Source organism: Coturnix japonica, chromosome 3 (assembly GCF_001577835.2).
Source record: "Coturnix japonica isolate 7356 chromosome 3, Coturnix japonica 2.1, whole genome shotgun sequence".
NCBI classification, from domain to species: Eukaryota; Metazoa; Chordata; class Aves; order Galliformes; family Phasianidae; genus Coturnix; species Coturnix japonica.
Genome location: NC_029518.1, coordinates 1,224,621 through 1,238,059, shown reverse-complemented (window position 1 = coordinate 1,238,059; position 13,439 = coordinate 1,224,621). Strand labels below are relative to the sequence as shown.

At 40.3% G+C, this 13,439-nt stretch overlaps 1 long non-coding RNA gene across 2 annotated transcripts in view; it reads left to right on the top strand.

The window, feature by feature from the left end:
* The first annotated feature begins 635 nt into the window (after positions 1-635).
* LOC107310689 overlaps positions 636-13,439 on the top strand; it is a 139,766-nt gene continuing 126,962 nt past the window's right edge. The window contains exon 1 of one of the 2 annotated variants that reach the window (XR_001553684.2): positions 636-1,078. This is a non-coding gene — a long non-coding RNA (uncharacterized LOC107310689). The remainder of the gene's footprint in view (positions 1,079-13,439) is intronic. The other variant, XR_001553685.2, reaches the window with a different exon arrangement.

Sequence of the window (13,439 nt, the reverse complement as noted above, 5' to 3'; positions counted from 1 at the left end):
GGATTGCTGAACCAAGCTGGAATCAAAAGTCGGGGAGAGGAAGTGCATCATCATTTAACTTTGCTCGGCAGCTCAGCAGAAAACTGATGCAATTGCTGATGGATGCTGATATCAAAGGGAGAAGAAGCTTGACAAACTCGTGGTGCTTTTAGAATTAATGTAAAGCTAATCAATACCCTGACTTGGCGCAATATGAAAACGTAGTACCGGGACCTGCATTGAAATGATTTTTCTTTAAACCTATATTCTGGGATTGCTGTTAAGAGAGATTTTAGAGGGAATAACGTCAGTTAAAAGACAGCTTTTGAATTCCCATCAGGTTGTTGCATTTCACTGCAACTAGTGTGTAGCTGTGCTGGGAGCTAGGTAATGTCAGCTCCTGAAAGATCATGTTTTCTTTAGCTTTTTTTCTTTATGGGCTGGTGGGGCCCTAGGACTATTTAAGATGGCTTTTAAATGGGGTTAGGGAAGGAGAGGAGAAGAAACCATTTGACTGGACTATACTTGCTGTGCTGAATGAGCTCATGGCTTTTTTCCCCCCTCTTTCTCTCTCTCACTCCAGCAAACTGTGGCCATATGGGAATCTGTGAGTCAAAGCTCAGAAACCAAGCAGCTGCCTTAGGTTTCTGATAACAGATCATATGGTGGCAAGGGTTCCCTTATCTTAGATAACCCATGCATCTAAAATCAGAATATGTGTACTTTTCTCGACTTCATGGGTGAATTTTATCACCCTGGGCACACATTCTTCACTCTCTTGCTCAAGCTGGTCATAACTGTCTAATGATTATGACTGTGCCATCTGTGTAAGTGTTACATCGCTCACTGCAGTCCTTCTCAGAGCTGTCTATTCATCTCAAATTGTGTCTCTGCGGGTGCCGGTCACGGAGACTCCACAACTCAGCACCCCTGGAGCAAAGCTGTGATTCATGCCTCCAGAGTTTCATGACGTTGACTGTGCAGAAGCCAGAAACAAGCCTTCTGCCCCACACATTTCTCCCTTCTCTTTCCCCAAGACACGTTGGACATTGTGAGACTGAAGCTATGCAGAATTTTCGCAGAAAGTGGGAATATCCAGGTGAAATTTGTTTCTTTGAGCATAGCCTTTTTCTGTCTATACAGGGCACCTCCACGTATAGGTGTTCTGTTTTAAACTTTCATCTGTTGAGAAGCCTGTGGTACAAGAGCTGTAGTGCTTATCTTTGGGGATGGCAAAATAGGTTGCTTTGGCTTCCTGCTTCGCTGTCATCTTGAACAAAATCTCAGCCTCCCTGTCACCACAGATTAAATCTCAGCTTCCCTGCTCTGGTGTTCTGAATCCTCTTCAGGCTTGGTACAGGAGGTGCTTGAGGCTGCACATGCTGTAACTCTGATTCTACAGAGAGATATGCTTAAGTAAGGAGTTCAGGGTAAAGAAGAGGCACCTAACCACAAAACAGCCCTTCTCCAGTCAAAGAACTTTGCCCAAATGCAGAATAGAAGTATTCTGTGCCAGATATTACATAGATGTCATATCTGCTGAAAGAGCAACTACATCAGGGCTGCCTATATTGTATCTTCACTACAGTTCTTTTTTGTCAGCATTGGCCAAAAATATCCTTTCTCCATATTTCTGTATTATCTTAAAATGAAGTTTTGCATCACCTCTGGGTACTGCTGCTCTAATGACCAAGCTTCCGTGGGGTTAAGAAGGTTATTCAGAGAAAAATATTCCTTACTGCTTCTCTGTGACTCCTAAATGTGGTTTACGGTTTGTGTATCGACTCTTGCTTTGGACTTTTTGAAGATAGATGGGGGCGTGGGAATAGAAGGGGTTTCTGAAGGCTGGCATGAGCATCTGGGGAGGATGTTGATGTAGTGTCACCATGGGGGAGATTCTGAAGGCCTGGAGATGGCATTGTGAGTTGTTTTGAAAGCTGCCAATTGTTGTCAGTATGTCGACGATTATTTTCAATTTGTTTTGTTTTGTTTTTTAATTGTGGAAATGTTCTCAGAAGCGTAGTAAATGAGGACACGTTCTCACAAATATTCAGCTAACATGTTAAAGCTCACACAGCACGGGCTTGGTTATAAAACCTACGCCTTTAACTTGGTCTTGCTTGCTTCCTACAAGACTTGTGTTTGAAATGGGTGTCCCTAGTTGTGGGAAGAGGCTATTCCTTTCAACCTGCAAAGCACTAGAGCTTGGGTAGTAAAACAGACGTTCAGCCCTGCAAATGGCTTTAATCCCATTCCAACACATGGCTCTGTTTGTGGACATGGGATGCCAGGAAACCACAATGTATTCTGTATGATATTTCTGAGCTCTGTGCAAAACTGCTGAACCAAAAGAACTACTCTTAAATGAATAAAATCAGAGTTGTGTTTGCCGAGGTGTTATGTGGTTAGTTTTCTTTCATGTACTAGAAAATTTCTGTCTCAGAGATAGAGATTGTCAAAACCTCTGAGCATCCCTTGCATTCAAAAATAAGCAGCAAAATACTGTGCCGTGTGGCTCTGAGAGGTTTACTCTTCCTTTTCTGTGTGCTCAGGATCAAAACTAAGTGGTTTCCTCACTGCATGAAATAAGGTAGCAATTTTCAGTAGTGTGGTGGTGACATAGGAGCTCAGTAGAATCATCCCAAAGTCAGCATCTGAAAGCCACGTGCAAAGTGTAAAGGTGTGAAACAGATGAAAGGCTTGTAGGTTCTTGTTCACATGGTTTCTCAAGTCCTATGGAAAATGTAGGACTTGTGCCCATGTATTTTTAGCCACTAATAACATCTCTGTGCTCATACCTGTAGGGCAAATCTTGCCTGTGTGTGCATGCATCCTGTATTGTGACATTGCATGAGGCACTTTGGAAATACAAAAAGAAACGTAAAAGAAAACTCTGATTTAATTTTCATTTCTTGTAAAAAGGTTTTTCTTGCAAAAATGTTGTTTCTCACTCCTTGTATCCCTCACTGGTGCTGAAATATGTCTTGAAAAAAGTTCAGCTCCTTCATTGGACCTTCATTCACTTTCTTTTGCTCTGGAAGAGTGTTCATAGTGATTATCTGCAGCCATCCTCTTACAGACATCTCACAGTGGGATCCTTCATGTAAGGAGCTGTGTTGTACTTCTCCAATCTGTGCTGCGTGGTGAAGCAACGAATCGAGAGCTGAATTGCCCACAATTTAATGGCTGCAAGGAGATGAGTACTACTTAAAGAGTAAGTTACCCCTCACTGTGAGCTTGAGTGGCAGAATTTAGCTCTTTTGTTTCTGAAAACTGATGTTTTCAATTCTACACACTTCAATTCTGCAAACTGTTTTTCATGGAAAGAGACAGAAATAAAAGCTTGCAAGGATGGTAAGTTTTGCTTTGTGCCAGTAAGACTTGTACTACAAATGTTTATTTTGCCAAAATAATCTGAGTACAAAATGTGCAAAGGAGCACCTTGATTGACACCAACTCAAAGCTTTCAAACTTATCTGTGGGAAAGAAAGAAATTAAGGGAAGTTAGCAGGAATTCCTCTCCTTATGTTTTCCTTCTCTGTCTTCTGTGGTCCATCTGTGAAACTGACCGTACAAGGGAGTGGGAGATCAGCATAGCGGGAAGGCAAGAACATCGAAACCTCATGCGCTGATGATGAAAGGAAAGGAGACAAAAAGAATGAAGAGAGCTGTGGAAGAGCCGGGAGGAAAGAACACAGTGTCCGACTGCCCAAAGGCAGTAGTAGGGCAGCGGCACCAGCAGCCAATTGAGCAGAAATGAGGAAATGAATGAATGGGGAGATCAGCAAGAAGCTGGTGCAGCCCGCAATGTGCAGAATTGGAAACAGAATTTTCAGGAAGGAAAGGGATACATTTGCTGCTTGGGTTCATGCTTAAAAGGACCTTAGTCTTTGAATGGTTTGCCTGCCTTCTCAGTGGATTGACTGGAGAAATCAGCTGTGATTTGGAGTGAAGGAGAGACACCGCGTCTGACTCTACATTTGCTGATTCCTTCTGCTTCACATCAATGCCACTGAATAAAGTTCTGTAGTAGTGAAATTGAGACCGTCACTAAGGATGGACATCCCATTAGATGATACATTACAACCCCCAGTCTCGAACATCCAAAAGCAGCTTGCAAGGGCGCATGAAGCAGGTTCTAGGATCTGGTGAGCAATATTTACTGTTCCGTGGGGAAGGAGAGAGCGAAGGTAATGAAATCACCAGCCTTAAACTGAGCTGCTTTTCGTAGGTAGCTCCCCCAGATCTCAGCAAAAAAAATGTGTCTGGGCAGGTTCAGCCACGCTGCCTGTTGAATAGTTTGGCCAAAAGCAGGAAGCAAGATCTTTGACCTTCTGCAGTGTCCTCATTGTAGACGCATGCATATAATTTCCAGTAATTTAACAGGAGCTTTAGTTTGAAAAAGATTTGGGTTTTATTACTTTCATTCATCATCATTAACTCATGCCATGTGGTGGAGAGGAGGGAATGACATATTTCCGCAATTAGATTCAGTATTTTGCATGAAAAAAATGAGCTGTTACAGCAAATGCTGCTTTTGAAACGGGGAATAAAACAAACGGAAACAAAAGTTGTGATGTGTGCTCAGAAAAAAAAAAAAAAAAAAGAGTTAAAAAGAGGATATTTTACCAATGAAGTCGTCTTTAAGTTGTGGTTAGAAATGATTTAGCCTTCTAACCTGTTCCTACTGTGTGCTTGGCTTGCATTCAAAAAATGTTTTCATCCGATACCTTGATGCGCTTCTAATTCATCTGTTACAAATATGCTCTCATTTCTGCCTGCTCTTAAGAGGTGTACCAGCTTAGTCTGCTAGAAGTACCTTTGCACGGAGCCATTTCAGTTTGCAGGGGGAGTGTGAAATTTCATTTGATTTTAGTTCATGTGGGTTTGCTTTGCTTGAGTTTTGATTTAGCTGAGCCCAACAGGTTAACACAAAACACAGCTAGGAAAAGCCAATTTCCTATGCTGCGGGATGCAGAAGGGATCAGTACTTTGGGGTGGCTTGACCTGGGGCTGAGGAAAACCTCAAGGGTTTCTGTACCTTTTTTATAACATTTTCCTGAGCAATGGTGCCCAGTGTTGGTGATGAAACCCAAATCCAGGTGAGCTTTATGTGGTTAACTGTTCCTGCCAACATTCCTTAAGACTGCATGTGTGACACACGCTCCCTTGATAATCTAATGAAGAATACATGTAGCCCCAAACACATCTTTTATTTTATGTAGCAGCACACGTTTTCTGTAATTTGCCTTCTCGTCTTGTATGCCCCTCAGTCCTGGGGATGTTAGCATGAGCCAGTACTCCTGATGGCTTTTCTGTTTCTCTTCTTGGGATGTTGGTTTTCTTTTCATCATGTTCAATTACATGTGCACATTCATCTATCATTAGTTCCTGTTCACTGGAAGATATTTTGCAGAGCTCTTTACGCAGCATTCATAATACTCTTATCCATGATTTGGGCTTCATACTGACAGCAGAATTTCAGCCCTTTTTGCTGCTGTTTTCTTCACGTTATAGCTCTGTGTAGATAAACAACTTACAAATTCTGTAGCAGAAGTTTAGCAATTTGCTTGAATTTTTCTTTCCTAATTCAATTGTGCATTGAATTCTGTTCAAATTTAGATTTATTTGTACTGTTTTTAAGGCATTTAAAGATGTAAGCTCCTCATTCATCAGGATTTCTCTAGTGATTGCTTTCTTACATTGTTGTCATAACTCTCACTGGATTTTTTTTTTTGTTCTCGTTGCTCTCACTCATCTTTGGAAAAATGATCCTCCTCTTTTGATTATGCTTGCCAGCTCATCTCTGTTTCAGAAAAAAAAAAAGAGATCATTTATGTTACTGCACTCAATTATGTGTGTTAGTGTTGAGAGTATATGTGCACAGATGTGGGTGGAAGGGAGATTTATGTGTGCCCGTATGTATTATCTTCAGATGTGTAGAGCACACACCCATAATTCCTTTTGCCCTTTAAATAAAATAAATTTCTCAATTTCCACTTAAACTTCGGTGAACATCCCATCCAGGCACACAGCTGTCTCTGGGCAGGAAACAAAACCGTGCAGCTACTTAGAAAAGCCAAGAGACACCTGTGTTATTCTGCAGTGGGGCTGCAGAAATAAATCTGAGTGGCTTTCTCTGCCTGGAGGGGGACCGGCATCTGTCCCGTTGCCCATGTATGTCCCTACACCTGCACCCTTCCTCTGGGGCTCTGCCACAAGGGCTCTTTGCTCTATGGCAGCTCAGCTACTGAGACAGGCAAGTAAGATTTCTCCTTACTCCAGCTGCCCTCAAGACCCTTATTGGTGGAATATCCCCATTAAAAGAAAAAATCAGGTTGTAAATCTGGTTTTCTTGTGACCTCACCAAAACTGTGCAAGGAATAATTCAGGTTTAGTTCCATTTCTGTACTGCATGTTTGAAAGAGCATGACACCTTCCTTGGGCTCCTGCCCCTTGCACAAGACTGCGAGAGTAAAAACTTTCTTTGACTCTTGGATAGATTGTTGTGATGATATGTAAAAATGTAGAGTCTAGCATTTGGTACAGATGTCAAGAGAAGAAATTTCACCACTAATTTATTTCTTTTACTAATAATTCATCTGACTGTTGATCTATTTTGAATTTGGCTCCAACTCTGCCCTTCAGCTGCTTCTGTAAACAGGTTTTTCTTATCTACTTGAGTCAGGATTTGACTTTCCTACCCTGTGCTATAGATTACACCTGTGTCTTGAGCCTGATGTTAATGGCTGGGATTTGGTGAGAAAAGGAAAGAATTTAAGCCCAACTTTTATCTTGGAAGGCTTTGCCTTTTTCATTAGTCAGGCTGCACAACAAGACATCTTTCTCTCTGTCCCCTTCAACACTTTTGCAGATAGAACAGCAGCCTGAAATGAATTAATTTCTCCCCTTTTGAAACCTGCATTTCCCTTACCTTCTTAACATTGTTAGGATTATGTTTTAATTTGCACTTAAAGGTAGAATGAGGGAAGGTCAAAAGACCCTAATGTGGGAAACATAGCCATAGAAGCAAATAGACTCGCTCCACTCAGGGAGATTATTAATATGAGGTGAGTTTACTTAAGAAATTCCAGGATCAGGGCCACGATACTGAATTTGATTTAATTCACTCATACATAATGATTACCCACAGCTCTGAGCAGATGTAGTAATGACTACAATTACTTGCAGATCATTTTTTATTATGATTAAATCTGTACATGATATTATTCTTGAGGCAGCGTTTTTAATATTCAGCTTGTTCCCCTCCCTTATCAACATTGCCTGTGCACAAGGTTAGAGCTAAACCCCCAGTTCGGCAGTGAACAGCTTTCTCCCACGAGCAAATGTTGGCTTTGGTTTGGGTCCATTGGTGTATGCACTTAATGTTCAAAGCTTCTCTTTGGAGCAGCAAAATTGCATGTGTGTCTGTGTTTTCAAATGTATTTCCACTGTGAAGGTCCCAACAGCTTCAAGAAGATAAGAGAGAGTAAGCCTAGAGAACACTGCAGACTTAATTTTGTCTTTTGTAAAATGGGGGTAGGAGTTAACCTGAGAGGAGAAAGACTTGGGTTTTGGCTTGAATTATATTTCATTGGGGAATGCTAGGGATATGCAAAAGGCTTGTGGGCATATGAGAGAACAGGATTATTCTAAGAGGACATTTGCCATATGTTTGTCATTCAAGTGTGGTGTTTGTCTCAGCTTTTAGATTAAGCACAGCAAATAATGCAAATAGCCTCAAAGTAGAAAAATGCAGCTGTAGCTGGATGTTAAAAAGTCATTTTATAAGCTTGATTATTCTATTTTTTTTTTCAGTAAAGATTATTCTTATTGACAATAGTATGCCGGTTTAGAGAAAATCAAAAGGATATCATTGTCTGTGGAATAGCTAAAGATTTTCTAATTAGAGAACAAGTTTCATCAGCCACCTCCTCCCTCAATATTGCCATTTCAGCGAATTGGGATTTGTCAAAAAATACTCACCACTCTCAGCTGTGGTTCCTTATCCTCCTAGGGAGGATCGTTGTATCAAACAAAGACATCTGTCACAGTTCTCGTCATCTGTGTTTGTTTCTGGATTTGTTTTTCTAATGAAAGCCTTGACAAAATCTCTGGTCATGATGAAGCAATTTTTAGAAGCAATGAATTGTGGTGGGAAGGTGAAAAGTTGTGTGCCTGTATAATTTCCACTCAGCCAGAAGAATCTGAGTGGGGTGAGCAGGAAAGAACCTGTTATGGAACACTTTGCTTCACGTTGCTTCACGGGTTGTAATGGTTTGCAGTAATTTTAGTCATGTTCTTGAACAAAGGAGATGACCTCAGATTTTCTGTAAAGTTGCTACTAGTTAACTGCTAACATTGCTTAAAATGATGTTCTAAACTACTGCACTGCGCTGAAGATAATGCTATAATGGGTCAGGAAGAGAAAGAAATTACTGATTCACAGCAAGATGCGAAATTGCAGGTAGGGGATCTTTAATTCTTTGCACAAAGTGGGTAAAAGGAGTGTCAGTACTCTTAACAATTACATTCATCATAATGATCAGCTGCAGTAATGTTCAGGAGCATTGGCTCTGCATTGATCATGAGAAGATGATGCATATTGCTTAACGCAGATGAATGATGATGCAGAGTGACAAGTTGATGGCTTCAGATCGAACAAAGCACCCTGCATTTTATAACCTGGCAGATGGTCGGTAAGGGTTACTCTGATCTGCAGTATCCAGTGCTGTGCTAGTAGCAAGATGGGTAAGAGCTCACATGATACTCAAGGTAGAGTGGTGATTGACCACTCTAAGGGACACTCTTTTAGCACTATGCATAGCAAACTGCGCATAACTGCAAAGCAGGTGACCGTTGTCATAAAGATTATTACTAGGTGGTTAAGCACTTGAAAGGCTACCACTTGATGCAAGACCTTTCCTATAAAGGCTTGGCTATAGGTCAGTAATTTGCCAATATTCCTGGGTCAGGAGAAAGCAGCTTAAGATCAGAAATAGTAATAGAGCCTATTAAAGCTGATGGTAGAATGCCGGAAGCGTTCTGGAGATGTTAATAATTTTTATGATTTAAAATAATTTAAAAAGAAGCAACACCACACCTGTCAGGTGTAGGAGGAAAAGATGCTGCAAATGAAGATTTGAAGAGAAACTACAAAGGACTTCATTAATGCAATTAATACAAAAGGAAAGATTCGCTTGAGGACAAAAAATAAAATAGGAGAGGAGTTAGGGAGTATAAAGCTGGTAGAAGGACTGTAATAATGTTGTAAAGAGAAACTGAAACTAAATGATTTTAAAACTATTCAAACCAATAAGGTCACTAAAGATATTCCCCAAAAGTTAAGACAAGGGTTTTAATGGATGTGGCAGTAAGACGTAACTTTTACTGTTGATCATGAATGTGGTTCTGGCAAGAGAAGCAATAAGCGCAGAACATGAAGGGGTCGTGCAGGGAGCTTGCAGCCACAGTCATGGGCTGAAATCTTCAGTCCTTTGGAAATTTCACTGCTTTTGTGAGAAAACAGCAATTGTAATTTCTTTTTTTTTTTTTTTTTTCTTTTTCTGGGGCTTAGAATGTAGTCCAAGAGCTTAATAAAACAACGTGAAGGAAAACTCATTTGCTTGACTTTGTATGCAAGTTCACATTTGAAACTGAAGAGCAAGCAGTGCCATGAGATACCCATTGTGGCTCATGAATGGAAAATGAATTATGTTGTTCAAGTATCATGTTCACTTGCATATTTCCACGTTGCAAAACAATGGCTTACAAAATACTGCACGCAGCATGCCTATAATTTTGGGTTGCAGTTGAAGGGCAATTTAGTAATATTGTGCCCAAAGGCTCCAAGCAGCATTGACACAGTTTTGGCCCCTTGCAATGATCCCTTCATGAAGACACAATAATGACCTGGTTTATGTCCCAGGGAGTTTACAATCTAATTGGAGAAAAGATCCAAGAATGCTGATGATGAAAAGGAAGAGAGAGAATGGATGATGGGAAATGGAGAATATATGTTTACCTGCCAGTTTACCTAATAGTACCTGACGTCTTTATTCTGTGAAGAAATCAACATCCTGATTTTGAGTAGGCTCCTTTCATGTCTTGCTTGTTTTAGTCCACTGTTAATTGTTTGCAGAGGTAATGTATACTCTATTAACTACTTAACTGGTGGTCCAAAATGATTTACTCTAGCTGATATGGTTACACTAAATCCTGTTATCAAACAACTTTGCTGTCTAATGAAAGATCGATGTTATTGTGCTATGTCCTACTTCTTAGATTAAGTAGAGTATTATTTTCATTAAACTATCAAGAAAAGAACGTGAAATGCTCCAAGAATGGGCAGACTGTTGCAACTGTTAATAAACATGGTAAATCTGATTTGAGATTAAGATATACAAAGAGAGAATGATTAGAGTTAGGTAGATTAAATGGGATCTAAGACCCACGGTTACAGAAAAAGGCAGCCATTTTAAAGATGACTATAAGAGAAGGTGATTTACTATGTATGACTTAAAAGCATAAAATCTTTCAATGACGCAGTTCTGGATCAACTGCATAAAATGGTGATGATTGCCATTGTAAGTGTTTCTGAAGATGAACATACCTTATGCACTATTTTGCTCTTGTGAGTAAATGCCTGGGTAAGATTTCTCCCAGAATTAGAATGCATGGCTATCAATCATTTATACTAAGCACAGATAGTCCTGCTCACCTGTCAGGACATAAAGTGCATTTATTCCTTTCTGAGCAAGCTGCACTAAGATGCTTTCTTTTGTTGTGAGGTATAGGTGTACTGTGTTGTTACTGAATGTTTTCCTTCTGCCTTCAGTTGAAAGAAGACAGAAAATACCCACTTGCTATAGTTCAGTCTCATAATACACCACGCATACGTACATTATATTTCAACTTTCACAGCTTTACACGCAGTTGGGTAAGTTTTGGCTCCTTCCGTCTAATACTGTTTCCTCTAATGGTTGAAGAAATGGAACATTATACTATGTAACGTGTGGGGGTCACATTAATCACAGAAAATTCTTTTAATGTCTCAGAAGTAACTGTCAAACTGGACATACTGAATCTATTTAAACTAAAGCATGCCATTTTTTATCTACAGTGATCTTTAATTCACATAAAAGGGTCAAGAAAATGTGATTAAGTGACAGTTTTAAAATGTACTATAATATTAAATAGCTTGATTAAGTGACAACTATAAAATGTAATACAATATTAAGTATCTGGCTATGTCCCAAAAGAACTTTAAAGTATTTAGAGCGATTTGGGAATTCTTTAGCCCACCATGAGTAAGGAAAGAGCATTTCTATTAAATATAAACAGGTGAGCTCAGAAAACAGATAATGTCTTGTCAGATACAGATAATGTCCGTCCTATTTTCAGATTAAAATGCCTGCCTTTCCAACAAGATCTGAAAGGAAAAAATGGGACTCGTAGCAGTGCTAGACTGCAGACCACAGGTACAAAGAACCCTCTGACTAAGGATGTCAGTCCAGCAGGCCAAGATATTTACACCATGTGGCTAAGTAAGCTCATGTATTGCTTTCCTAGATTTCAAGCGTGAAGGAAGCGAACAGTGATCTGTTTGACACTCTAGTGAATAATCCCTGGCAGACAATCCAGCAAAGTGGTGTTTATCTGCTCTGCCTTGTACTTCATTGGGAGCCTCCGCGTGCCAATGGGCTTGATAGGAAGAATCCATGTGAGAAAAGTGCTTTGAAATGTACAACCTGATGGGAATGTGACCTTTGTGACTTGAAGCATTGGTGTTGCAAAGGAAAGAAAGATGATCTGTGGGAAGAACACAATTTTTTGCTATGCTTAAGGAGAATTGCATTAACAGCTAATTTCTAGGAGAAATCGAGCAAAGACACAGTGCTTAGCAGCTCATTCTCCAAAGGACAAAGAGCTCTGAGAGCTATTCATGATTTATAAATGGCTGGAGTGACCTGGGTCTGGCCTTCCCAAGGACAGTGGACCACCACTGTATGTGTGACTGAATTTGAGGGTGCTACTGTCCCACTCCTTTCTTTCTACCAGCTTTGGCTTCTTGTTGTCTGTGATCAACCAGAAATTGAATGTTTTGCTCTTGTTCACTTGTGATTTTAGTGCTGTTCGGTATTTTAAATTCCCTTAGAATGTTAATTTCCCAGCTTTCCCTTAGGTAATTTGCTGAATTCATTGGTGGGTGTTTTGAAAAGCTGCTCTGAAATACATCTAGAAGTTCAGTTAGTTCAGCTCTCACTGTCCCCTGGGTTTCCTTGAAAGCCTGTAAGTAGATGTGGAATGCAGCAGTACTCCTGCTGAGGTACTGGAATCAGAGGCTGGGAGGTGTGGGCCAATAAGAAATGTCCATCAGCAGGGACGGGTACTTTACGTACTATATATCACTGAACCTGGGCTAAAAGAAGCTCTAGCACATATGGTGTGCTCCTGGTGTGTGGAAAATGGGTAGAGTTTTCCTTTAAATACTGTGAGCCACGCTGGAATTGCAGCAGTATCTATCACAGATGAAAATACTATAACTATCTTTCTTTGTAATCCATTCATTGGTTTATGGACCCTAAATCCTCAGGAGACGGTCACAAATCCACATAATGTTCTTACATGCTGGGGCGTGCATTTGGATCTCTGATTTAGCTGACAGATGTGAAGAATCTCATCTAGCCAGATATCTCCCTCCTGACCATGCAGACTGAGGAGATAGAGAGCCCATGTTGTTCCAGCTAAAGTTTGCCTTCAATCCAGGCTAATAACTTTCACTCTTTATCTGCTGGTTTTAGGTGGCATCCTGTGAATTAGTATTTGCCAAACAGTATTTCTTATTATGGTCTTGACAACATTTAAACTTTTACCTTCTCAGAAACGCAGTAGTTAAGCGAGGATTGTAACACAACACAAATGAAACTCAATATTCAAACCACTCTGTTGAAAAAGTTTAGATACAATTTAGTGTTACTTATGTGAGAAACAAAGGCATTGTCATAGTGGATAAACTGTGAGATCCATCAAGACTGTATGGTTTTTAGAAACATCCAAGAGCAAAGGCTTCAAGAGTAAAACTATAGCCCTGCTCTTCTTATTTTGGTCTCTGCCTGCCAGCATTAGGTTTCAGTACTGAAATCTGCCTGTTGCTCCCAGACTTTGTGTGGGGATTGCAGAGCTGCACCCATCTGCTCACCCTGCTATGGGCACAGTTAATGTGGGGCTGGGCTGCTGGCCAGGGTAACTCCTGACATGTTTGGTCAGACTTAAATGTGAGCCACTTTGACTGTGGCCTTAAAATATTGATTTCCACAATGGGGAATTCAAAATAAAAGTTCCAGGAGAGATTTCAGCAACGCCGCTGGTCTCAGTTAGAAAAGAAAAACAAATTGTCTCCATCTCTCCTGAAACAGGAATTCATACATCACCTGAGGTGGCTGAATATAGTTTCTAAA